At 40.8% G+C, this 27664-nt stretch overlaps 1 protein-coding gene and 1 long non-coding RNA gene across 3 annotated transcripts in view; both read left to right on the forward strand.

Annotated features, from left to right (window-relative positions):
* On the forward strand, positions 1-27270 carry LOC116988058. The gene is made up of 3 exons (XR_004415851.1): positions 1-96; positions 18169-18172; positions 27243-27270. It is a non-coding gene; the product is annotated as an uncharacterized LOC116988058 (long non-coding RNA).
* Positions 1-27664, forward strand: part of LOC116988057 (protein outspread-like) — a 298795-nt gene that overhangs the window by 137852 nt on the left and 133279 nt on the right. The window lies entirely within an intron of this gene.

Here is a 27664-nt window from a genome sequence, read left to right on the forward strand (position 1 = left end):
AGCATGTACAGGGAGAAGAGAATGGGGCCTAGGATGGAGCCTTGTGGCACCCCGCAGTAAAGGCTAGCTAGGGAAGAGAAAGAATTGCCTATGTTGGTAGTGAAACTCCTATTTTTGAGGTAGGAAACAAACCAGCTCAGGGCAGTGCCATCAACACCAACCCCGTACCGGAGAGGGTAAATTAGGATGGTATGGTCCACTGTATCAAACGCTGCGCTGAGGTCAAGAAGAAGCAGGATTGCACAGGAGCCGGAGTCGATGGCGAGAAGCAGGTCGTTGTGTACCTTCAACAAGGCAGACTCTGTGCTGTGGTGGGTCCTGAAACCTGATTGGAAACTTTCCAGGATGGTATTTTGGTGTAGATAAGGCATTTGTTGATTTAGAATTACCTTTACAAGAACTTTTGAGAGGAAAGGCAGTTTAAAGAAGAATTATCATACCATTGTAGATTGCCCCATGTGCAATATTTAATAATGTATCTAAACAGTTCTTTGCAACAAAGAAGTCTGAAATATGCATATTCTATTCCCTGGTTATTAAAATATTTTGCATGTGGTTTCAGTTTACAATCTATTGCAACCACGTCCTGGCTATCAGCTAATTGTAGCTGGTATAGTTTCTACTGTTGGCATTATTTCTAGTTCATGAATGCAATTGAAACATTCATCCTTATCTAAATAGCTTGAAGAAACTTTAGCAAAGCAGAAGAATGGTGTATCCAGCAGCATTATAGTTATTGTACGATCAAAAGCTGGGTTGCATGGAAGAGAACATACTCGGCCTTCACATCAAGACACATCATACCAATTATGTGCAGATTCAGCTGATTACTGTGCATTCTTTGAATAAATATTTGAAGTGCTCTTGCAGAAACTTGGGCATGGGAGTCAAAACTGTCAATATTTGCATTTTATAAACCCACTGACTCCCATGGCTATATGGACTGCACTTCTTCCCACCCTGCTTCCTGTAAGGACTCCATCCCCTGCTCCCAATTCCTCCGTCTACGCCGCATCTGCTCCCCAGGGCATCGGAGATGTCCTAATTCTTCAGGGAACAGGAGTTCCACTCTTCTACCATAGATGAGGCTCTCACCAGGGTTTCTTCGATACGCCGTGACACTGCTCTCTCTCCCCCCCATTCCCCCACTCGTAACAAGGGCAGAGTCCCCCCTAGTCCTCACCTTCCACCCTCCCAGTACAACCCTCTGTCATTTTCTCCACCTCCAACGTGACCCCACCACTTGCCACATCTTCCCATCTCCTCCCCTGTCTGCTTTCCGCAGAGACCACTCCCACCGTAACTCCCTGGTCCATTCGTCCCTTCCCACCTGAACCACCCCCTCTCCGGGCACTTTCCCTTGCAACCGTAGGAAATGCTACACTTGTTGCTTGACCTCCCCCCATGACTCCATTCAAGGACCCAAGCCGTCTTTCCAGGTGCGACAGAGCTTCACCTGCACCTCCTCCAACCTCATCTATTGCATCCGCTGCTCTAGATGTCAGCTGATCTACATCGGTGAGACCAAGCGTAAGCTTGGCAATCGCTTCGCCGAACACCTTCGCTCGGTCCGCAATAACCAACCTGATCTCCCGGTGGCTCAGGACTTCAACTCCCCCTCCCATTCCGTATCCGACCTTTCTGTCCTGGGCCTCCTCCATGGCCAGGGTGAGGACCACCGGAAATTAGAGGAGCAGCACCTCATATTTTGCTTGGGCAGTTTGTACCCCAGTGGTATGAACATTGACCTCTAATTTCAGGTAGTCCTTACTATCTCCTCCCCCTCTGAGCTCTCCCACTAGCCCTCTGGCTCCTCCTCTTCCTTACTTCTTCCTGCCCCCCTACCCTCACATCAGTCTGAAGAAGGGTTTTAGCCCGAAATATTGCCTATTTCCTTCGCTTCATAGATGCTGCCTCACCGGCTGAGTTTCTCCAGCATTTTTGTCTACCTTCGATTTTCCAGCATGTGCAGTTCCTTCTTAAATGTTTGCATTTTGTTCATTTAACTGAACTTACACAGCAACACAGCTTCCACAGCCTCTAGGGAAGAGAACTTCAGAGGTCCCTCATCCCCGAATGAAACAATTCTCCTCATCTCAGTTCTAAACAGCTTGCCATTTATTCTCAAACTGATCCTAAAGTCATCACCAGCCTGGGGAAACATTCTCCCTGCAACTAGCCTGCGCGGCTCTGTGAGAATAAGGGAGATCTCCTATCGTTCTTTTAAATATAGTCCCAGTCTACTCAATCTTTCGTCATTCAACTAACACAATTCCCTAAAGCCAATTCAATGAATTATTTCTGCAATCGCTCAATGGAAAATATATTCTTTGTTGGTAAGAAGATCAAAACTGCACGCAGTACTACAGGTGTAGGAAGGAACTGCTGATGGTGGTTTAAACCGAAGATAGACACAAAAAGCTGGAGTAACTCAGCGGGTCAGACAGCATCTCTGGAGAAAAGGAATTGGTGACGTTTTGGGTCGAAGCCCTTCTTCAGACGTATAGTACTACTTGTGTTGTCTCATTGAGGATCCTTGTTATAAAATAATATTGCCATGAATCTCCAATAACTGAATCAATTGTCTACCTGGCATTTTATTCAGATTGCACAACATGTTTGAACTTAATCTTTTTGGACCATTTAAAAAAAAAATCAAGCTTAGAAGAATAACTGGTTCTTATCAGGGAAAGAATGATGGGGAAAATCTACCATTTTAATTATCAAAAAAAAGCCCAACCAGATATATTCTACAAACTTAACTTTGGTGGCGGTTTTATTTCGAAATCGTTAGTTGTGGAAAATGCTATCCTAACATGCTATTTGTATTTTGTTTATTAAATGTATGCCAATTCTGTTAACTGACCAAATTAGATCAGGAAATGGATTTAAATGTCAAAATGTGCAAATTATTTATTTTCCATTTTGTGACTCCTGCATATGATGAATGTTGTTAAATTCTAAATTAGATGACTTGCATTTGCTGTGCTTTCATAACCATTTTTGATGTATATAGTTAATTCATTCTTAGCATAATGCCAATCATAGCTTATGAATTCAGAAAAGACTGAAAAGAGAACAGAAAATGTGTGCATAAGTAGGGATTTGAAATTAATTAACTGTAAGTTCCTCACTTGCATATACTGATCTTTTAACCTTTGAGCTTGCTTTAAGCTGCTCTAGAAGCTATATTAAGGGCACCATTCATTCATTTTTTCACCCTTTCATCAATGTTTTGCTCATTTTAAATTAAGTCTTTAGGATAGTAAATGTCCAATATTCCTTTTTCACTATTAAACTATTGAGTAGCTAGATGTTAATCAAATGTTTATTGTAATTAAATTGATGTCAGGCCTTTCAAACGTTGTCCTTGGAGGCCAGCAAAGGGGCTGGTGCCTTTTTATTTAAACGATTCAAAATTGTATTTTCAGAATGGGCAATAGTTATTTTCATTTTTGGAATATGAAAGATATGTCATTGCTGTCTGAGAAATGCAAGTTGCATAGAAGAAACATTACGTAATGTTGCCTTTTAACCTTTCCAGAATAGCAGTATAAGTAATGACTTTCTGGTTTTGACCTTTTAGGGTAATAATAGAAAATTGGGAATTTTCCTTAAAAGGCTGTTCAATGAAAATTTGTTGCAGCAATTGAGTTTCCAGATTTGTCTCAGTTGGTAGTTCGTTCCTGTTAACTATTGGATTTGAGGTTGTTTGGCACAGTATATGACAATTTCCATCTGTTGCTTTCAGTACGTAATGCAAAAAAATGCTGACCATTTGGATTTGCCAAATACAGATATCTTTTGTAAAACTGTCTCAAACATGTTACAACATTTTCCAGGAGATAAAAAAATGGCGGCCGCGAGGCTCGCCCCAGTACAAGTTGTGTTCCTGTCTCTTGTACTTGTGCCTGCGTTATACGTTTGTAAAGTGTCATGTGTAATCTAATACACCCGATGGGAACTTCTAAATCTCAAACTCAACACCCATGGAGTCCTGGGGCCATCTTTACCGAAGGAAATAACGTTTGTTTCTCCGGGCCTCCCCACATTCTGGCCGCAGACCGGCAAACAAAGCAGGCCGCAGACCAGCAAACGAAGCAGGCGCTCCGGTATCCTCTCGAGGTTCAAGAAGCGCCCACACCGACTACCTCTCCCAGCCCTTCTGCTGTCAAATGTTAGATCTCTCCGGTACAAGATGGATGAACTCCAGCTTCTGATCCAGACCAACAGGAACTACAGCAACTGCTCTGCCATCTACCTGACTGAATCCCGGTTGGATCAGTCAGTGCCCGACCAAGCAGTAACGCTGCCAGGATATACACTTCACCGAGCCGACAGGTCAGCTGAACTATTTTTCAAGTCAAAAGGTGGCGGAATATGCATTATGGTAAACCAACGCTGGAGCACAAACTCCACCTCACTCAGCCATGTATGTTCCCCACTCTTGGAGCACCTTACTGTCACATGTAGGCCCACCTACCTCCCCAGAGAATTTGCATTGGTCATTGTAATCGGTGTTTACATTCCACCTGAGGCTAATGCTAACGCCGCCATGAGCGAACTAGCCTGTCACATCTCTGACACAGAAAATTCATATCCTCATAAACTTCGCCCAAATCTGTCAGGTCGTGGTCTACAGACGCCATCGAAAAGCTGCAAGGCTGCTTCACATGCACTGACTGGGAAGCCTTCCGCGCAGCTGGTGACCTCCACGACTACACGGACACAGTGACGTCATATGTCCAATTCTGCGAGCAACTCTGTATCCCTTTAAGAACGGTTAAACAATACAACAATAAGCCCTGGTTCACAAAAGAAATTCAACAATTAAGAACTGAGAAAAATGCTGCATATAAAACTGGAAATAAGCAGGACTATATGGCTGCAAAATATAAATTAAGGTCTACAATAAGGAAAGCCAAATACAATTATGCCACCAAAATAGAACAAGAAATCTCAACCAATAACACAAGAACTGTCTGGAAAAAACTTCAGGAAATCACCAACTACAAAAAGAAATCCACCCCCATCCCTGATAATGATCATCAACTCCCAGATAAACTGAACATTTTCTATGGCAGGTTTGAACAGTCTCCAGTCTCTTCACCATCGTCCCCCTCTCCTCTTCCTCCCCCTCCATTCCACATCCATGAGGCCGAGGTGAGGACTACCTTCAGGAGACAGAAGAAAAATAAATCAGCAGGCCCAGACAACATCAGCCCAGCAGTGCTCCATCATTGTGCTGCAGAACTGGCCCCTGTCTTCACCAACATCTTCAACACCTCCCTCTGCCAATGTTCAGTGCCCCAGTGCTTCAAACAATCCACCATCATTCCTGTGCCCAAGTCTAACACAACATCCTGCCTCAATGACTACAGACCGATTGCCCTCACATCCGTGGCCATTAAGTCATTTGAGCGCATCATTCTCACTCACCTCAAAACCAGCACTTCCTCCATCATGGACCCATATCAATTTGCATATAGTGCTAACAGGTCAGTAGAAGACACAGTCAACTTGGCCATCCATCACACTCTGCAACACCTGGAAACCGCCAACACTTACGCCCGCATCCTGTTCATGGACTTCAGTTCTGCATTCAACTCCATCAACCCGGTCAAACTCTTTCATAAATTAACGGACATGAACATTGACCCCCGCATCTGTCACTGGATCCATAGCTTCCTTTGGAACAGACAACAAAGGGTGAAGATACACAACACCACATCTCACCCTCTGCACCTCAGTACAGGAGCCCCTCAGGGCTGCGTCTTGTCACCCTGGTTATTCTCACTCTATACAAATCAACTCACATCCCAGTATAGTTCAGTCAAAATATACAAATACGCAGACGACACAACCATCATAGGTCTCATCTCTAACAACAACTAAACAGAATACCGCACTCAAACACACAAAGCAGTCACTTGGTGCACAGACAATAACTTCCTACTCAACACATCAAAAACCCATGAACTTATCGACCTCAGACGAAAGGCACAAACCAAGACCCCCCCTACTCATCTCCGGCGAACCCATATCCACCACTGACTCATTCAAATTTCTTGGCACTCACATAAGCAATAACCTCAAATGGAAAACCAACTCAGACCACATTTATAAAAAAGCCAACCAAAGACTCTTCTTTCTCCGCCAGCTCAAGAAGTTTAGAGTGAGGAAACATCTCCTAATCCGATTTTACACAGCCATCATCCAAAGCATGCTCACTTCATCAATAACAGTTTGGTACAGCAGTTTGGACACTCACTGCCGTAATAAACTACAGCGCATTGTCAACAAAGCATCCAAAATCATCAGCACCCCCCTCCCATCAATAGAATCACTCAATCTCAAATGGTCCGTGTCAAGGGTGAAGAAAATCATTTCTGATCCCTCCCACCCAGCTTACCACATCTTCAACCTGCTGCCCTCAGGGAGGCGCTACAGCTCACTGACTGCCAAAACATCACGATTCAAAAACAGTTTCTACCCATATGCAATTCGAACTCTGAACACTCTATGATAATATCACAAAGCCACCCCGTGCATGTACTGTATACTGTATGTTGTCTGTGTTTTATGTTATGTTATGTTCTGCTTACTGTGTTCTTCTGTACCACAAACTGTATGTCTGCATGACTGGAGTCAGCTTATTGTGTAAAATCCTATACTGAACATGAATTCCACCAGCTTGACTGTGTGGTCATTAAATAATCTTGAATCTTGTATGCAGTGTGTGGCTTTCCTTTCAAAATTTTCTTTATCAAGAAACAATGCCGGACCAGTTGAATCATGTTCGACCATCACCTCTTGGTCACTTCCTTAATTTTGACAGCTTGCTGCTAATCTATTTACCATTATCAGTCATCGCTTCAACTGCTGAGATCCCAAGCAATGAAATTCTCTCCCTTCGACTCCATTTCTCTAACTCCTTTTAAACCTACCTTTTTTTTTTTTTTTTTTTTTTTTTTTTTTTATATCTAATTATTCTTTTTTATTTTTAATATATTTTTTTATTAAAGGTAATCAATTACAATGCTTCAAACAACTTTATATCAAATTAATTCAATTTGCATTAAGTAAAACACTAGTAATACTTATCTACTGTTTTTTTAGAAATAATGATAGAGAAAGAATAGAGAAAGAATAAATCATTAAGAGAGTGATTAAATAATAATTTGATTATATATAAGAAAGAAAAGAGAAACGAAAAAAAAAAAAAAAAAAAAAACATTTTTAGTAACCACAATATGTATTATTAATAACACTACTACAAGTGATAGTATCAATAAAGACATATATGTAATTCCAATATAAAAATGAATTATTCTCACCAAATCCCGCAGGGTGCACGTCGAGCTGTGTTGCCAAGAACAGCTACTTCTCTAAATACTGTATATATGGAGACCATATCTGTTCAAAAGAATTATACTTGTCCAATAGGACAAATCTAATTCTTTCCAGATGTAACGTCTCCATCATCTCTGTTGCCCACATTTTGGTTGTGGGGGATAATGTTCCCTTCCAAAATTTCAATATGATTTTTTTTCCAATTATTAAACAGTAATCAAAGAAATTTCTTTGATTTACTGTAAGTGATAGATGTAAATCCGGAATTCCAAATATTATTAGCTTTGGGTTAGGGTCCAATTTAACTTTGATGACTTCAGAAATAACTTTAAAGATTTCTGTCCAGTAATAATTCAATTTAGGACATGTAACGAAACTATGTATTAAATTTGCCTCTGCTTTCTTGCACTTATCACAAATAGCGGAGAGATTCGGAAAAATACTATTTAATTTAGTTTTCGAATAATGTAACCTATATAATACTTTAAATTGTATCAGTATATGTCTGGCGTTTAATGAACACCGGTGTATTCGTTGTAGACTTTCTTCCCAGTTTTCTTTTGTTATAGCCAATCCCATTTCATTTTCCCATGCTTGACGATATACTTCCGTTATTGGATTCTCCTTATCCAAAATGATGTTATATATATAGGCTATTAATTTTTCTGTATTTGGATATAAATTAAACAGTTCATCTAACAATCCTGCTTCTTTATTTTTATAATCTTGTGTATTGGATTTAATATAATCTCTAATTTGTAAATACCTAAACAAATGTTGTGGAGACAATCCATAAATATCTTGTAACTCCTGGAATAAAAGAAATTTTCCTTTTCTATACAGATGTTCTATCCTTGTAATTCCTAAATCATCCCATTGTTTAAACCCCCCATCTAATATAGCAGGTTTAAACGATGGATTATTCATAATTGGTAATCTAAATGAGAGATTATCCAAGTGTAGAGTCTTAACTATTTGTTTCCAAATACGTCTATTATTATATATTATTAGGTTGTCTTTATAATATTTTTTTTGTACTTCCGTTGGTGCAAAAATTATCGAACCTACATTGAAAGGTAGACAGTCCTCCTTTTCTATATTTAACCATGTCGGTTCATGATCCATATTTACCCACCAGAAATTCATATTCTTAATCTGAACAGCCCAAAAATAATATAAAAAGTTTGGAAGTGCTAATCCTCCATTTATCTTAGCTTTGCATAGATGTTTTTTATTTATTCTGTGATTTTTATAATCCCAAATAAAGCTATTGACAATATTATCAATTTTTTTTAAAAACGTTTTCGGAAGAAAAAAAGGAATAGCCTGAAACAAATATAACAACTGCGGTAGAAATACCATCTTTATGGCACTTATTCTACCAATCATGGATATAGGCAGTGTTTTCCAATATAAAATATTTTTTCTAAGTTTATCTAATAGTTGAGGATAGTTGGATTTTATTAATGAGTTATGAGTTTTAGTTACGTTAATCCCTAAATATTTAAGTTTGTCTGTAACTACTTTTAATGGGTATTGTTGTAATGTATTAAGATTTATTCCTGTTATTGGCATAATCTCGCTTTTATCCCAATTAATCCTATACCCAGAAAATGCACCAAACTTAGTTATAATGTTTAGCAGGTTGGGAATACTAATTTCCGGTTTTGTAATATAAATCAAAACATCATCTGCATATAAAGAAATTTTATTAATTGTTGTATCAGTATTATAGCCATATATTTCAGGTTCAGATCTAATTTTTTCCGCCAATGGTTCTATCACCAATGCGAACAATAAGGGTGATAACGGACATCCCTGTCTGCATCCCCTAGAGAGTTTGAATTTGGCTGATAAAATTTGGTTAGTCAAAATTCTTGCCATAGGATTCGAGTATAAAATTCTTACCCATTTACAAAATCTATCCCCCAATTGAAACTTTTCCATTATATTAAATAAATACATCCATTCCACCTGATCAAACGCTTTTTCTGCATCTAGTGATATAACCGCTAGTTCCGTATCTCGTATTCTTTTTGAATATATAATATTAAACAAACGTCTGAGATTATGGGATGAGTAACGTTTTGGGATAAAACCTGTTTGATCATAATGTATTAATTTAGAGATCACTAAACTTAATCTCCTAGATAAGACCTTAGTTAATATTTTTTGGTCTGTATTTAAAAGGGCAATCGCTCTATATGATCCAGGATCTTCCAAATCCTTATCTACTTTAGGGATGAGTGTAATTGTGGATTCATTTAAAGATTCTGGTAATTTTCCTTGGTCATATGCATATCTATACATTATTTGTAATCTTGGGGAAATCAGATCTTGAAATTTTTTATAAAATTCTGCACTCAGGCCATCTGGGCCCGCTGCTTTTCCGTTCTTAAGCGAACTAATTGATTCTATAATATCTTTTACTGTTATTTCAGCATTTAACAATTCTCTACCTTCCTGATCTAAGCTATTGATTTGACATTCTTGTAAAAATATTTCCATACTATCTGTTTGTCCTGTTAGTTTTGACGAATAAAGATTTTTATAATATTGTAAAAATCTATCATTAATATCTTTTGGAGTAATTAATATATTTCCATACTCAGATCTAATTCCGTGTATCATCTTCTCATCTTCTAATTTTCTAAGCTGTCGTGCTAGTAATTTTTGTGGCTTATCTCCAAATTCAAAATACACTTGCTTAGTTTGTTGAAAAAGTTTAATCACTTGATTAGAATATATTTTATTTAATCTATATTTTACTGATGCAATTTTATTACTTAACTCTTTGGAAGGCTGTTTTATATTTTCATTATCTAGACGTTTTATCTCATTTTCTAAATTTTGTTCTATTTTTCGATTTTCTTTATTGAGATGTGCTTGTGCGGATATTATTGCGCCACGCATGAATGCCTTAAATGTGTCCCAAAATAGTGATGGAGAAGTTTCAGGATTATCATTAGTTTCAAAAAATAATTTAATCTGATCCATCACATATTTACAACAGTCATTGTCCTTTAATATCTGAGGGTTAAATCTCCAGGTAGTAGTTTTATTAGATATATCTTTTAATTTTATCTTAAATGTTAATGGCGCATGATCCGAGATGATAATATTATGATATTTTGCATCATACGTAAAAGGAAGTAATTTAGAATCTATTAAAAAATAATCTATCCTCGAATAGGTTCCATGTACGGGCGAGAAAAAAGAATATTCTCGTCCGGATGGGTTATCTAACCTCCAGATGTCTTTAATATTAGATGTATTGATAAAAGCATTTATGAATTTACTTGATTTCGAGGCAGCTTTCCTTTTTGCGGATGATCTATCTAGATAATTATCTAAAGTACAATTTAAATCACCTCCAATTATTAAATTGTGTTGAGTGGATATAGGAATATTATTAAATATTTTCTTAAAAAATAATGGATTATCAAAATTAGGGGCATATATATTCATTAAAATTACCTTTTTTGAATATAATTCCCCTGTAATTATTACATATCTGCCTTCTTTATCCTCTATAATAGAACTTTGTATGAAAGGTATACCTTTGCGAATAATTATTGCAACTCCTCTAGATTTATGAATAAATGTAGAATGATACACCTTAGAAATCCATTTAGCTGTTAATCTATGTTGAGCATCTTTTTTAAGATGAGTCTCTTGAAGGAAAATGACATCTGTCTTCAATCTGTTCAACTGAGCTAATACCTTTCCCCTTTTAATTGGTTCATTAATTCCTTTTACATTCCAACTGCAGAAGGTTACTCCATCACCCCCAGTCTTCACCTTTATATCATGCATTTTACTATTAGGGCGGCTTTTTTTGGAGTAGCCTTCTTGACTCACCCAGCTCCCCGTTGCACCCGGACATCAATCCAATGAGAATTTCTTTCCACCTTAATCCACATCTATGTCTTCTTAAACTAAATACACAATATCCTTCACATCTACATTCAAATAATATATAATATAAGATCAATAAAAAACAAAAACAATAAGAAATATCAATAATAAAAAAAAGTAAAGGGTGTTAATAGGGTGCTCAGAAAAAAAAGAAACTACACTTGTATAGTGTGTAGTATGTGAAGGTGAAAGCCACACTAACGTGGCCATTAATCTAAAGACTTCCGTTTTTTTAATAAAAAAAAGATGTTGATTATACCAGCTCCTATCTCAAATGCTATATATATTGGGGTGGGGTACTAACTTTATATACTTAGTACTTAGTAATTATTTCTATTATTCATATTACTATTTGCTAATTACTAATATCAATTGTATTTAATACTATAATATGTAATACTATTATCATGGAATAATTAAATATTTTCTAATAATTAATACAGAACTACTACTAAATGCCCATTATTCCACTTCCTTCTAAGTGAGTATTTCATAACCACAGGTCGATGATAAAAGTTCAGTCCTCTCCTTCTCCCTCGGGTTCTTCCTCCGCATCTTCTCTCTCTTCATCTTCTGGCTTCTGCTGTATGCCTCGGGCGAATTTCAATGCTTCAGTATGCTTAACGAAACGATATTCCTTGTCATCATAAGTTACTCTCAGTATTGCTGGGTACATCAAGCCATATCTCAGATTCTTAGTATTCTGTACATTCCTCAGGATACCTTTTGTTTCTTTAAATAGAGCTCTTTTCTTGGCCACTTCTGCTGGGAAGTCTCTAAAAATACTGATGTTGTCTCCCTCGTATTTCAGGTTTCTCTTTTTTATTATTATCTTCATCATTTCTTCGAAGACATGGTCAAAGGCCACTTTTACAATCATTTGTCTGGGCGATGAACCTATCCCAGGGGCCCGTCTTAGAGCCCTATGTGCACGGCTCAACAGGGGTTCATGATCCAAATTCAAAATATCCATTAAAAGTTTTGCAACAAATTTTCGAGGATCTTGACTCCCCTCACGACCTTCGCTCAGACCAACTATACGCAAATTTTTACGGCGTTGGCGTCCCTCCAGATCGATATAAACCTACCTTTCTAATCAAGATTTCAATCATCTGTTGCATGTTCTTGCCATGGCTTGGTATAAAATGTTATTTAATAATTTTTCTGGACATGCTTTGGGATGTTATATTACACTGAAGTTGATATTAAATGGGATTTGTCACTGCTGAACTTGGGAATTGTTGCTGCTGATTTGTTTTGAACTTGGAAGAGATAAATTAAACATGCAAAAAGAATATAAAAATAAAAAGTAATGAATTGTTCTCGACTTCTATTTGGAAATCGTTGCTCCTAATTTTAAAACAAAATGAAAAAGGAAGCTTTTCTGAATGATCAGAATAAATGTATTTATAATAACAGGATTTCTTTTTAAAGACGCCACCAAACAAAGAGAATATGTTAAATACAGGGTATAATAGCATTAATTTACTGCACTGGATGATCTTTAACCCATCAACATGAGTTGAGTTCCAGTCATGGCTGATGGCTGATGGCTAATGCAAAATTTAAATTTGGGTAATTAAATAATTGTGGATTTTAAATAAAAATATAATCTCAATACCAGTAATAATGAATCCACTTGATTGGTTCAAGAACCTTTTTGTGTCGCTGATTGGGTTCAGATCGGGTGATTGACTTGGCCACTCAAGAATTTACCATTTTTTAGCTGAAAAACTCCTTTGTTGCTTTAGCAGTATGTCTGGGATCATTGTCTTGCTGTAGAATGAACCACCGGCCAATGAGTTTTGAAGCATTTGTTTGAACTTGAGCAGATAGAACTATACACTTTGGAATTCATTATGCCACTACCATCAGCAATGTATCATCAATGAAGATAAGTGAGCCAGTACCTTCAGCAGCCATACATGCCCATGCCATAACACCCCCACCACTGTATTTACAGATGAGGTGGTATCACTTGGATCTTGGGCAGTTCCTTCTCTCCTCCATACTTTGCTCTTGCCATCACTCTGATATAAGTTAATCTTCGTCTCATCTGTCCACAAGACCTTTTTCCAGAACTGTGGTTGCTATTTTAAGTACTTGGCAAACTAACCTGGCCATCCTATTTTTGCGGCTAACCAGTGTTTTGCATCTTGCAGTGTAGCTTCTGTATTTCTGTTCATGAAGTCTTCTGCGGACAGTGTTCATTGAGAAATCCACTCCTGAAGATTGCTTCTGATCGGTCAGACAAGTGTTTGGGGATTTTTCTTTATTATAGAGAGAATTCTTCTGTCAGCAGCTGTGGAGGTCTTCCTTGGCCTGCCAGTCCCTTTGCGATTAGTAAGCTCACCAGTGCTCTTTCTTCTTAATGATGTTCCAAACATTTGATTTTGTTAAGCCTATGGTTTGGCTGATATCTCTAATCGTTTTATTCTTGTTTCTCAGTCTCATAATGGCTTATTTGACTTTCATTGGCACAACTTTGGTCCACATGTTGATAAACAGCAATAAAAGTTTAGAAATGTGATGGAAAGACTGGAGGAAAGACTAGGTGCTGAGAGCTCTCTTATACCTGCATTAAAAAGGCAATTAAACACACCAGAGCAATTACAAACACCTGTGAAGCCATGTGTCCCAAAAATTATGGTGCCCTGAAATTGGGGGAATTGTGTATAAATACAGCTGTAATTTCTACATAGTGAAACAAAAATGTATAAAAATGGCCTTTATTAAAATCTGACAATGTGCACTTTAACCACATGTCATTTTATTCTATTACAAATCTTAAATTGTGGAGTACAGAGGCAAATAAATAAATGATGGGTCTTTGTCCCAAACATTATGGAGGGCGCTGTATGTAAACAAAATACCTTGTCTTTCTGAGTTATTGATGTGTCAGGCAGCCATAGATTATGGGTGCTAATGAAGTTCTGTATCTGTGTGTCCTAGAGTTGGTTTGTGTATTGTCTTCAAAGCAAAGGTTCATTCTTTTGAAGGAAGGCTGAAATAAAGGTTTTGGTAATAAAAGGAAATGCAGAAGTGTTGAATATGTTTTAAATAAGGTTTTCTTAAAACTATCCTCAGTTGCACACAATATTTACTAAAGTGGTTGTTGTGATTGCAGATTGTTCTCTGATCACAATATAAAATATGCACTAAAATTGTGTAAATGTTTTCATTCATTTCCACTGCAAACACTGGCAATGCAGGCATTTTGTACAAAAAGTTTTAATTGACAACAAATGGAATTTTGACTTAAAGCCAGAATATTTCCAGTGCTTTTGCCATAAATGGTTTCAAAATCACTTTGCCCTCTGCTTTTCCAACATTCCTTTGTTAGCCATGGATGTAATCCTATTAGTAGCTAAACAGCAATAGCAATTTGTGATATAATGTTGGCCTGTTCTCCAATTAACTAAACATTACACAAAAGCTTTGAATATTTTTGGTTTAGGCAAGCTGTGATGACAGGAAATGTTAACAACTTGGATGGTGCCTGTATTTTTGTTAATAATTTTGTTTCTTTACTATCACATCACATTACTAATTATAGTCATTCTTTTATAAAGTGGCTTGTTCCATGCAAGAATTTTAATATATGTTAAATATGGTTAGGTACCTCGCTTTGGTGAAAGTACACTTGTGAAAGTAGAACACAAAATCTAGGCTGACACTTATTTATATTGAGAGTGCGCAGTGCCCTTGGAGTTGTTGTTTTCTTCAGATGTAGCATCAAAGTGTATGTTTTCAGTGATGGAAATGACCTCCATGCACTTTTATACAGAATTCCAAGTGAATTCTTACTAATGGTAAAATGCTCAGGGAAGTTGCTGAAAGAATCGATGAGGCAGACCGCATTGTGAAGGGAGAAGTTGAATTATCCATCCCGTCATCAGGATGTTTAACTCATTGCTGTTTGTGGGATCTTGGTGTACGAATTGGTACTGTATTTTGTACATTTCAACAGTGACAGAAAATGTGTAATTACTTGAGGGGACATTCGGATGTCTATAAGTTTGAGAAGACGCTATGAACGATTATTTTGAAGCAACCACAAGTAGGAATGAAGCAACTACAAGTAGGAATACTGTAGAAGATTCACTTGCATATCTTCAGTATTAACAAAGTTATGGTCATTTTCATACTCGGAAATTAGTTTCCTATTGCTTTTCCATTAACTTAACACAAAAGCTGTGATTGAGGACAGTCAATTGACATAAAAGCCCACAACTTTCTTAAAAATTAAGAGAACTGAATGAAATTTTCAGTTATTATAGATTGAAGCATTCTAAAACAAATATGATACATCTTACTTGGATGACCTGAAATTAAAGTATATAATTAGTTAATTACCTAATTAAGTAGCTAAATACAAAATTAACAAGTTATGACGGAAATAGTAATAAACACCCAGACTGCCTTAAATTCAAAAATGTGATATTCTCAAGATCAGAACTTTAATATTATTGTAACGTTAAAACAAATAGTAAATACCCAACAAAAAATCATATTCATCAGTCATCTAAATTCAATTACTAGATCTAAACATCTATCTCATTCTTAAGAAAAGGCTAACAATATTTTTTTAAATAGCCTAAGTATCCAAATAACAAACTGATCCCATTCACACAAGAATTCACAATATAACATGATTTTTAAATCTCACTTTGTCATGAATTTCTATGCCAAATGGAAGGAATTGAATGTTTAATTCCCATAAATTTTACTCTTTCTCACTGCAAGGGCCGTTTTTCAGACATTTGTTCAAAATCCAGAAACATCCACTCTCAAGATAATCAAAATCATTTTTTGCATAATCATGTCATAAGAACATCTAAATTATCTATATTTTGTGTTATTGTCTATCCACGATTAATATTTTCATACTAAACATCTCACTAAAACTTTACTGTGGAAGTTTTCAGATATTTAGTATGAAAATATTGATCATGGATAGACAATAACAAAATATAAATGATTTAGATGTTCTTATGACATTGTGCAAAAAAATAATGAATTTGATTATCTTGAATGGCTGTTTCTGGATTGTGATCGATCGGTATGTAGCCGCAAAATTTATGATTTGAATTGAATTGAATTTCCTTTATTGTCATTCAAACAAGTTTGAACAAAATTTCGTACCATGCAGTCATGACAGCAAAAAGCGACAAAACACACCAATAACACAATTTAACACAAACATCCATCACAGTGAATGTCCAGGCACCTCCTCACTGTGATGGAAAGCAAAAAGTCTTATCTCTTCCTTGCTTCTTCTCCCGCGGTCAGGCAGTCAAACTGTTGCGTTGAGGCTCTCGACGTTGAAGCCCCCGGTGCGCGATGGTAGATCCCGCGGTCGATTTTGAGCACCGCGAACGGGCCGATTCAAACTCCGCGATTCGGGGTGGGCAAAGCTGCTGTGCAGGAGCTCCGGAAAATCGGTCACCAACCAGCTCCCAATGTTACCGTTCACAGGGCTCGCGGCCGAAGCCTCCGAAGCTCCAAAGTCGGGTCGCAGCCACAGCGCCACCACAGCCTCCGAAGTCAGCTATGGTGAGTCCACAGGGTCTGCCACCGTCCAGTTGGAGGCCGCCAGCTCCACGATGTTAGGCCTCAGCGCAGACGGAGATACAAGGAAAAGGTCGCATCCCCGTTGAAGGAAGAGATTAAAAAAAAGTTTCACCCACCCCCCGACATATACGCAACTAAAAATAGACTAAAACATACATCTAACAAGATAAAAAGAAAACAAAAAGAAGAAAGACTGACGGACTGCAGGCGAGCCGTAGCTGCTTGGGCAGCGCCACCACTTCTGGCAATTTAAGCCCCTAACGGCAGGCAAGACACGGCCGATATCGTATAGGGGCGTAATAATATTTTTTGCATCATCAGATTAAAATGAAACCACACCAAAAAGCAAGAAAAGATGTTAAATAAATGACATACCTTGTGTTTTGTCCTGCACTTGTGATCAGTGATGCTGAAGGCGTTAGAAGTCGCGTTTAACTTCAATCCAGCGATGTAATCGGCCAGCAACTTATTTTTTAAAGGGGGCCCGATCGCAGATTGACTTTTCTTCATCAGCTTGAAGTCTGAGCAAATTCTTCTCCGACAACCAATACAAACCTGCATTTTCCCTCTTCCATCCACCCATGCATTTACTATATTTGGATTTGACTTCCGTGCAGACGTTGAACTTTTTTGTAACTATGAAGTCATCACCTCATAAAATGTTTTTTCAACAACAAATTTTTTTTAACAGCTTGAATTTATTTTCTATTGTTGTAAGTTGTACTACATTGTTTGTATGAGTATTTATGCAAAGGTATCAATAAAAGCATTATTCACGACTTCGGTAGTCATCAGTGGTTAAACTAGCAGCTGTGTTCGTAAAATACAGTGGTGCCTGATTACCGCAGGGAAGTAACATGGAAACAGGCTTTCATCCCCTAAATAAGTTAACATTATTTATTCTCTTTCATTCTAAAACAGATTTTTTTTAATGCTTGTCAATTTCCAACGTAACTCTTAGTGTTTCTCTAACTCTCTGTTAAAAATCACGTTATAACGAGTATATTAAAAAAAGCTGGGAAAGGTGCAGAGAACATTTACAAAGAAGTTGCCAGGGCTCAAGGCCCAGAGCTATAGGCCTTTAGGGGTTTAGCAGGCAAGGACTCTATTCCTTGTAGTGCAGGAGGATGAGGGGTGATCTAGTAGAGATGTACAAGAGGAATAGATCGGGAGATACACAATGTCTCTTGCCCAGCGTAGGGGAATCGAGAACCAGAGGACGGGTTTGAGGTGAGAGGGGAAAGATTTAATAACCTGAGCGGTAATTTTTTCACACAAAGTGTGGTAGGTGTATAAAACGACCTGCCTGAGGAGATAGTTGAGGCAGGTACTAACGTAACGCTTAAGAAACATTTAGACAGGTACATGGACAGTTTAGAGGGATATGGGGCAAACATAGGCAGGTAGACTAGTGTAGATGGGACATGTTGGTTCATATGGGCATGTTGGGCCGAAGGGCATGTTTCCACACTCTATGACTCTATAACGAATTTGCCCATCTAATTCAATAGTGTTCCTTAATTCATCACTTGCGTTATATCCAATTCATGTTATAGAAATGATTGTTAAGGCAGAACTACTGTACTAACCAGTTCCCACACTATCAATACTAATGACAAGTATTTTTTCAACATGTTTGCATTTTTCTTAGTTTCCTTTACACTATTACTGAATACAGCTTTTAAGCACACTTATTGTCCACTGTCCTCTTTTTCCTAATATTGTAACTTTTTGTTCCTTGGATATCACCCCTCTTCAACTTGCATGTAATAAGTTTACAAATTTTAAAACCATCTGTTTTAGTTACTTCCATTCTTTGTTTTTTGCTCTCTTGACCGTGCTCTCTTGAACAATGTTTCACACCACTCCTTGCAATATTTACTCGTTAATACTCAAACCTGTAATTCTTTGAGGAAACGAAGTTCAGGAAAGCCTTCAGTATGGAAAATACGTTACTTATGTAATTTAAAATGACCTTGGACAGCCCTAGGTAAATATTTGAATAAACTATGTTAACTTATTCTTAAATTGTACTGATTGAGTGTTGGATTTTAATAGGCTGGAAAATTCTCAAGTTCTGTAAATAATGACATTCCAGTCATGCCCATTCCAACACAAAATGCATTCTACATCGATCAGTAACACATATACAAATGCAACATGGCACATATCCACTATTCTCATTAATAATATTTTATTAAAGAAACTTTAAAGCAAATTGCTGATTCCATCTATGTTAAATAGATTTCAAACCAAAGATCTTTTACAATACACAAATTCCTGACCAGTATGGAATGATAAGTGTTGTAGGCCAGTATCGTTGACTTTTGTTAGTAATCTGTGAATATTATTTTAGCATGCTACCTTCAAAGTTATTCCTGATCTCTTGCTGTTAATCCAGTCTGATGTCATGTTTAGTTTGTAGAATCTTAATGCTACTTGAGTATCTAAAGATAACAATTGTAATAATAAAAATGTCAAGTTGTCATATTTGTTTCAGGCTAAGTCAGATCACAAATTCATTTTGGCTGAACTGAAATAGGTTTGCACAACTTTGACATGTTAAAATGCTAATTTGGAGTGGACAGAATTTTTTTTTAAACTATAACATTTATAACCTTAAATATTGTTATTTTATGAATTACTAGCTAACAGCAAATAATAATGCGTATTAACTTTGCACTTTTTGAAACCATTACAATGATTTGGGTAGGAGAGGGACAGAGGTTCCCTCCGCAACTCCCTGGTTGACTCATCCCTTCCCACCCAAACCACCCCTCCCCAGGAACCTACCCCTGCAAATGCAGGAGATACAACACCTGTCCCTATACCTCCTCCCTCGACTCTGTCCAGGGACCACTTTCACTCCAGGGTAGACAAAAGTCTGAAGAAGGGTTTCGCCCCGAAACATTGCCTATTTCATTCGCTCCATAGATACTGCTGCACCCGCTGAGTTTCTCCAGCACTTTTGTCTACCTTCGATTTTCCAGCGACTGCAGTTCCTTCTTGACCACTTTCGCTCCATCCGCCGGGGCCTACCTGATCTCCTGGTTGCCAAACACTTTAATTCCCTTTCCTATTCCCACACTGACCTTTCTGTCCTCGGCCTGCTCCATTGTCAGAGTGAGGCCAAACGCAAATTGGAGGAACAGCACCTAATATTTTGCTTGGGCAACCTACACCTCAGCGGTATGGGCATTGACTTAGCAAAATAGGTGCAGGAACAGGCCATTCGGCCCTTTGAGCCAGCACCGCCATTCAATATGATCATGGCTGATCATCTAAAATCAATACCCCGTTCCTGTTTTTCTAACTTCAAGTAACCCTTGCTTTCCCTCTTTCTCCATCCCTCCCCCTTCCCAGATCTCCGACCAGTCTTACAATCTCTGACTACATTTTATCTCTGTTTGCTTTGTTGTTACCTTATAAAGGAGGATAGTAAAAGCTTCTTTAGGCACGTGAAGTGGAAAAAATTAGTTAAGACCAAAGTTGGACCCTTGAAGACTGAAACAGGTGAATTTATTATGGGGAACAATCTGTCTTCACAAAGGAAGACAAACAATTTCCCTGATGTACTAGTAGCGAGAGGATCTAGGGTGATGAGGAACTGAAGGAAATTCACATTGGGCAGGAAATGGTGTTGCGTAGACTGATGGGACTGAAGGCTGATAAATCCCCAGGGCCTGATGGTCTGCATCACAGGGTACTTAAGGAAGTGGCTCTAGAAACCATGGACGCATTGGTGATCATTTTCCAATCTATTATAATATAAAACTTTGATCTTGGATGTGGATGTATTTATTTGTGTGTAGATTTATGTGTTTATATGTGATTCACATCTCCTCTAAAACCCGACGCGCTAATGGTGAAATGTTTACATATTCCTGTAAAGATTTACCTCAAGATCTCGAAAATCGACTCATCTGAAAATTTGATTAATTATTTCCTGAGTTTTTTACTGAAATTGTTCACCAATCTGAGATCTTTTTAAAATCTAACGAGCTAAAGCGAGCTGGATGGCGTCACAATGCCTCTGCTCCTCGCGGCGAGCTGCGCAGAATTTTCAACGGCAGCCTGCTGGGCACTCTTTTTCATGAGCTGCGAGTTACGTGGCCCAGCCGCTCCCTCGCCCAGGGCTCTGGATTGAAGCCGCTAAACACGTGCTCAAGTCATGTTGCGCGCTCCGCTGGGCTCCTTGAAGTTCTACAACATGGCGGTGGCGGTCGTTATTGCAGTGCGGGTGTGGAGAAGCGCAGTGGAAAAATGGCAGTGACGGCCGTCACAGGGGACGACCTCCTCTCTGTCTCCCCAGCCCGATCGTCTGTCACGCTGGTGGGTGGGCTTCCCCTCGTGGAAGCCACGATCGGTCGGCCCTCTGCTGCTTTTGACCGTCCTCAGATCGCTCTGGGTCTCGGTCTGGTCCATTCCGGCCACAGCCTAGCTCGGGTCCGGCGCCTGGTGGGGAGGCTTCTGCTCTACAACCTAGGTAGGTGCTGCCTCTACCCCCTCCCCCTCCCTCTCTACCCCCTCCCTGGGGCAGAGAAAGAGGGAGAGAGAGGAGGGAAGGGGGAGAGGGAGGGGGGATAGGAGAGGGGTGGAGGGGGCCCTCTCTCTCAGCCCCCCCTCCCTCTCTGCCTCCTTCCTCTCTGCCCCCCCCTCCTCTCTGCCCTCCCCTGTGACGCCATGCCCCCCCCCCCCCACCCCCACAATCTCTACCCTCTCCCCCTCCCTCTCCACCCCCCACCCCCCTTCTCTATCCGCGCCTGCACAGTTGGGGGGTTATGCGTGTGGAATGGGCGGGGGATGGGGTAAAAGGAGAGAATGAATAATATTAATATAATATCAAGGGGGAGGTTATTGTCTGTGTGTGTGTGGGGGTGGTTAGTGTGTGTGATGCCGAAGGCCACCCCCCCCCCCCCGCAACGGGACCCAACGGACCCCCGTTGGTCTGGTGTTCTATAGATTCAGTGTCAGTTCCTGTGGATTGGAGGGTATCTAATGTTATCCCACTTTTTAAGAAAGGCGGGAGAGAGAAAACAGCGAATTATAGACCAGTTAGCCTGACAGCGGTGGTGGGGAAGTTGCTGGTCAATTATAAAAGTTGAAATAGCGGCACATTTGGAAAACAGTAACAGGATCAGTTCGGGTCAGCATGGATTTACAAAGGGGACATCATGCTTGACTAATCTTCTGGAATTTTTTGAGGATGTAACTAGGAAAATGGACAAGGGAGAGCCAGTAGATGTAGTGTACCTGGACTTTCAGAACGCATTTGATAAGGTCCCGCATAGGTGATTAGTGGGCAAAATTAGAGCTCATGGTATTGCGGATAGGGTACTGACATGGATAGAAAATTGGTTAGCAGACAGGAAACAAAGAGTAGGGATTAACTGATCCCTTTCAGAATGGCAGGCAGTGACTAGTGGGATACCGCAATGCCCGGCACTATTTTCAATATTCATCAATGATTTAGATGAAGGGACTCAAAGTAACATCAGCAAATTTGCAGATGACACAAAGCTGGGTGGCAGTGTGAACTGGGAGGAGGATGCTATGAGGATGCAGGGTGACTTGGACAGATTGGGTGAGTGGCCGGATGCATGGCAGATGCAGTTTAATGTGGATATATGTGAGGTTATCCACTTTGGTGGCAAAAACAGGAAGGCAGATTATTATCTGAACGGTGTCAAGTTGGGAAAAGGGGATGTACAAAGAGATCTGGGGGTCCTTGTTCATCACTCACTTAAAGTAAGCATGCAGGTAGAGCAGGCAGTGAAGAAAGCTAATGGCATGTTGGCCTTCATAAGAGGAGTTGAGTATAGGAGCAGAGAGGTCCTTCTGCAGTTGTACAGGGCCCTAGTGAGACCACACCTGGAGTATTGTGTGCAGTTTTGGCGGGACTGTCATATGTTGATAGAATGGAGCGGCTGAGCTTGTATACTCTGGAATATAGAAGGATGAGAGGGAATCTTATTGAAACATATTAAGGGATTGGACACGCTAGAGGCAGGAAACAAATTCCCGATGTTGGGGGAGTCCAGAACCAGGGGCCACAGTTTAAGAATAAGGGGTAGGCCATTTAGAATAGAGATGAGGAAAAACATTTTTACCCAAAGCGTTGTGAATCTGTGGAATTCCCTGCCTCGGAAGGCAGTGGAGGCCAATTCTCTGGATGCTTTCAAGCGAGAGTTAGATAGAGCTCTTAAAGATAGCGGAGTCAGGGGATATGGTGAGAAGGCAGGAACTGTATGTGGATGATCAGCCATGATCTCTGAATGGCGGTGTTGGCACAAAGGGCCGACTGGCCTACTCATGCAACTATTATCTATTGTGACTGCAGGAGTGGGGCGCTGTTGTGTATGGCAGCTCTGCCTGCAGTCCGTCCTTTCACCCTTTTTTATTTTTAGTCCTGTTAAAAAAAAAATGTTTGTTGGAGGTCTTCTTTTATGTGGTGGGTGGGGGAGGGGAAGGGGGAAACTTTATTTCCTAGTCCCTACCTGGTCAAAGAGGCGGCTTCCCTCTGAGCTGCTTCATCGCCCCTTCCTCGCGGCCTACCATCGGGACTGGAGCGGCGTCTTCTGTCGGGACTGGCCAAAACCCCAGCTTCGGCGGTGGCGCAGCACTGAAACACCGTCACGGAGCGGGCGATGCCTTACCGGGTCACAGTGCGGTAAGCTCCGGAGTGCTGTGACCGCCGACTCTAACATCGAGGAGCTGCGGTCTGCGGAGCGTCCATCCGCGGGCGGCACTGGATTAAAAAAAACGTGGAGCCTGGGATGTCTCGCCGAAATCGCCACAGTCAGAGCTCCGACCAGCGCGGCCTGTGGACATCGGGTGCCGCGGACTCCGGGGAGGGAGCGGCCGTTCCAGGCACTCCAAGCCACTGAGGAGTGTTTCTCCAGACGCCGGAGCTCCATCATCCGGCAAGAGGGCCTGAAAATATCGGACTGGCTGCGGAGGCCACAAATAGGCCCCGACCTCGGGTGATCACAGAGGAAGAAGATTGAACTCTCTAGTGCCTTTCCCCACAGTGGGAAATTTTGATTCTGCTGTGGGGGGACGTTCATGGTAAATTCTATAATGTGCTGTGTCATTTTTCTTTTTTTAATTTTTCTATGGATGTACGGAAACCTAATTATTTCTTCTATGTAAAGCACTTTGGTTTCAACGCGAGTTGATTTAAACGTGCCATATAAATAAAATGTACTTACTTACTTACTTCTCCCAGCTAACAATGATCTATTCTACATTTTCCCTGATATCCATTCCCTTTGTCCTGCTTTCGCCCCTTATACTTATCTATGCATCTTCCTCTACCCTGACATCAGTCTGAAGAAGGATCGCGGCCCGAAACGTCACCCATTCCTTCTCTCCAGAGACGCTGCCTGTGCCGCTGAGTTACTCCAGCACTTTGTGTCTATCTTCAGTTTAAACCAGCATCTGCAATTCTTTCCTACGTCAAGTCAAGTCAAGTTTATTTGTCACATACACATACGAGATGTGCAGTGAAATGAAAGTGGCAATGCTCGCGGACTTTTGTGCAAAAAGACAAACAACCAAACAAACTATAAACACAATCATAAACACACATATACCTTTACATAATAAATAATGGAAGGAAAAACGTTCAGTAGAGTTAGTCCCTGGTGAGATAGGCGTTTACTGTCCGAATGACCTCTGGGAAGAAACTCCTTCTCAACCTCTCTGTTCTCACCGCATGGCAACGGAGGCGTTTGCCTGACCGTAGCAGCTGGAACAGTCCGTTGCAGGGGTGGAAGGGGTCTCATGATATTGTTGGCTCTGGAGTTGCACCTCCTGATGTATAGTTCCTGCAGGGGGGCAAGTGAAGTTCCCATAGTGCGTTCGGCCGAACGCACTACTCTCTTGTCCTTGGCAGAGCAATTCCAAAACCAGATGGTAATGTTCCCGGACAAGATGCTTTCCACCGCCGCTGCGTAGAAGCACTGGAGGATCCTCGGAGACACTCTGAATTTCCTCAATTGCCTGAGGTGGTAAAGGCGCTGCCTTGCCTTACTCACGAGTGCTGAGGCGTGTGATGCCCATGTCATATCCTCGGAGATGTGGACTCCCAGATATTTAAAACAGTTCACCCTATCCACAGGATCCCCATTTATCCTCAATGGAGTGTACGTCCTCGGATGATGTGCCCTCCTAAAGTCCATGATCAACTCCTTTGTTTTTTTGATATTCAAGAGGAGGCTGTTATCCTGGCACCAGAGTGCTAGATCAGCCACCTCCTCCCGGTAGGCCTTCTCATCGTTGTCTGAGATCAGGCCCACCACCACAGTGTCATCAGCAAACTTAATTATTGAGTTGGAGCTGAACCTAGCCACACAGTCATGTGTGTACAGGGAGTACAATAGGGGGCTGAGGACGCAACCCTGGGGCGATCCTGTGCTCAGGGTGAGGGACTTCGATGTATTCCCTCCCATCTTGACTTCCTGTGGCCTGGCGGTGAGAAAGTCCAGGACCCAGGCACACAGGGAGGTGTTGAGCCCCAATTCCATTAGCTTCCCGGCCAGTCTGGTGGGGACTATCGTGTTGAAGGCTGAACTGTAGTCTATGAACAGCATCCTCACGTAGCCCCCCTTCTGGCTGTCCAGATGGGAGAGAGCGGTGTGCAAGACCTGGGAGACCGCATCGTCCGTGGATCTGTTCGGACGGTATGCGAACTGCAACGGGTCCATGTTCCGAGGGAGGAAGGCGCAGATGTGTTTCTTCACCAGCCTCTCAAAGCATTTCATGACTACCGAGGTAAGGGCCACCGGACGGTAGTCATTCAGACAGGCTGGGGAGGCATTTTTAGGTACCGGTACAATTATAGATTTTTTGAAGCAGGCAGGGACCACGGACTTGTCCAGGGAGAGGTTGAATAATGTAGTGAGCACTGGAGCTAGCTGCGTAGCACAGGACTTGAGTACTCGCCCCGAGATGCCATCGGGGCCTGCAGCTTTTCTCGTGTTCACCCGTGTCAGAGCCCTCCTCACGTCGTGCTCGGACAGCGAAAATGTGTGCACATTCCTCCCTTCAGCTTCGGTAGCCAGCCCGCTTAGAGTATTATGTTACATTTTGATCACCAGGTTGTAGAAAGGTGCCGCAAAGCTAAAAGGAATACAGATAAGATTTGCATGTATGTTTAAGGTAAGGGGGAAAAGCATTATTAGAACCTGAGGAGCAAATTTTTCACTCTGAATTGCACTTGCAGTAAGAGGAAGTAGTTGGGGAAAGTACAATAACAACATTTAATAGTCGTCAATTTTATTTCTATAGCACATTTAAAAACAACTCTCGTTGACCAAAGTGCTTTACATTGGTGCAGTTACTAACGTGCTACAAACAATCATACATAGATCAACAATACATACATAGATGCATACATACAGAGGACCTCAAGAAAGGCTTGAGAGTAGAAATAAGGTTTAAGTCTAGACTTAAAAGAGTCGATGGAGGGGGCAGTTCTGATGGGAAGAGGGATGCTGTTCCACAGTCTAGGAGCGGTAACCGCAAAAGCGCGGTCGCCCCTGAGCTTATGCCTAGACCGCGGGATGTTCAGTAACCGCAAGTTGGCCGATCTGAGAGACCTAGAGGTGGTGTGGTGGATTTTTGATGTAGGTGGGGCAAGCCCATTAAGGGCTTTGTATACATAAAGAAGGAGCTTGAAATTGATTTGGGACCGCACAGGGAGCTAGTGGAGAGAGGCCAGAATCGGGGTATGTGGTCCCTTTTTCGGGTGCCCATCAGGAGTCTCGCTGTGGCGTTTTGGACCAATTGCAGGCGGGACAGGGATGATTGGCTGATGCCAGTGTAAAGGGAGTTGCAGTAATCAAGGCGGGAGGAGTTAAATGAGTGGATGATCGTTTCAAGGTCATCAAATTGGAGGAATTGTTTTATTTTAGCTATCGACCGAAGCTGGAAGAAGCTAGCTTTTACCACAGCATTGACTTGTTTGTCAAATTTCAACGCAGAGTCAAATATCATGCCAAGGTTTTTGACGTGAGGTTTGAGTAACGGGATAAGTCTTCCAAGGCTGCCTGCTATCGTTTTGATTGAGTCCGAGGGGCCGAGTAGGATGACCTCAGACTTACTCTCGTTTATTTGGAGGAAGTTCTGGGCCATCCAACACTTTATATCCACGATGCAGTGGATAAGGCTGAGCAGATTAGATCGGTTGTTGGGTTTCAGGGGGAGATAGAGTTGTGTATCGTCTGCATAGGAGTGGAAGGAAATGCCGTGCCTTTGAATGACTTGGCCTAAGGGGAGCATATACAGCGATAAGAGAATGGGGCCTAGGATGGAGCCTTGTGGAATCCCGCAGCAAAGGCTAGCTGGGAGGAGAAAGAGTTGCCTATGTTTGTTGAGAAACTCCTATCTTTGAGGTAGGAGACGAACCAGCTCAGGGCAGTGCCATCAATACCAACCCCGTACCGGAGACGGTCAATTAGGATGGTGTGGTCGACTGTATCAAATGCTGCGCTGAGAAGGAGCAGGATTACACCGTCGCCGGAGTCAATGGTGAGAAGTAGGTCGTTATGTACCTGATTGGAAAGTTTCCAGGATGGCATTTTGGTGTAGGTAAGGCATAAGTTACCTTAAAATTACCTTTTCAAGGACCTTTGAAAGGAAGGGCAGTTTGGAAATAGGTCTGTAGTTGCTAGGCAAGGTGGGATCTAGGTTAGGTTTTCTCAGGAGGGGCTGGACCACCGCGTGCTTGAAGCGGATAGGAACAGTGCCAGTGGCCAGAGAACTGTTGATGATGGCGAGGGTGATGGGACCGGCTATTGCAATGACATCCTTCAGA

This window comes from Amblyraja radiata, chromosome 26 (genome assembly GCF_010909765.2).
Source record: "Amblyraja radiata isolate CabotCenter1 chromosome 26, sAmbRad1.1.pri, whole genome shotgun sequence".
In the NCBI taxonomy this organism is placed as follows: domain Eukaryota; kingdom Metazoa; phylum Chordata; class Chondrichthyes; order Rajiformes; family Rajidae; genus Amblyraja; species Amblyraja radiata.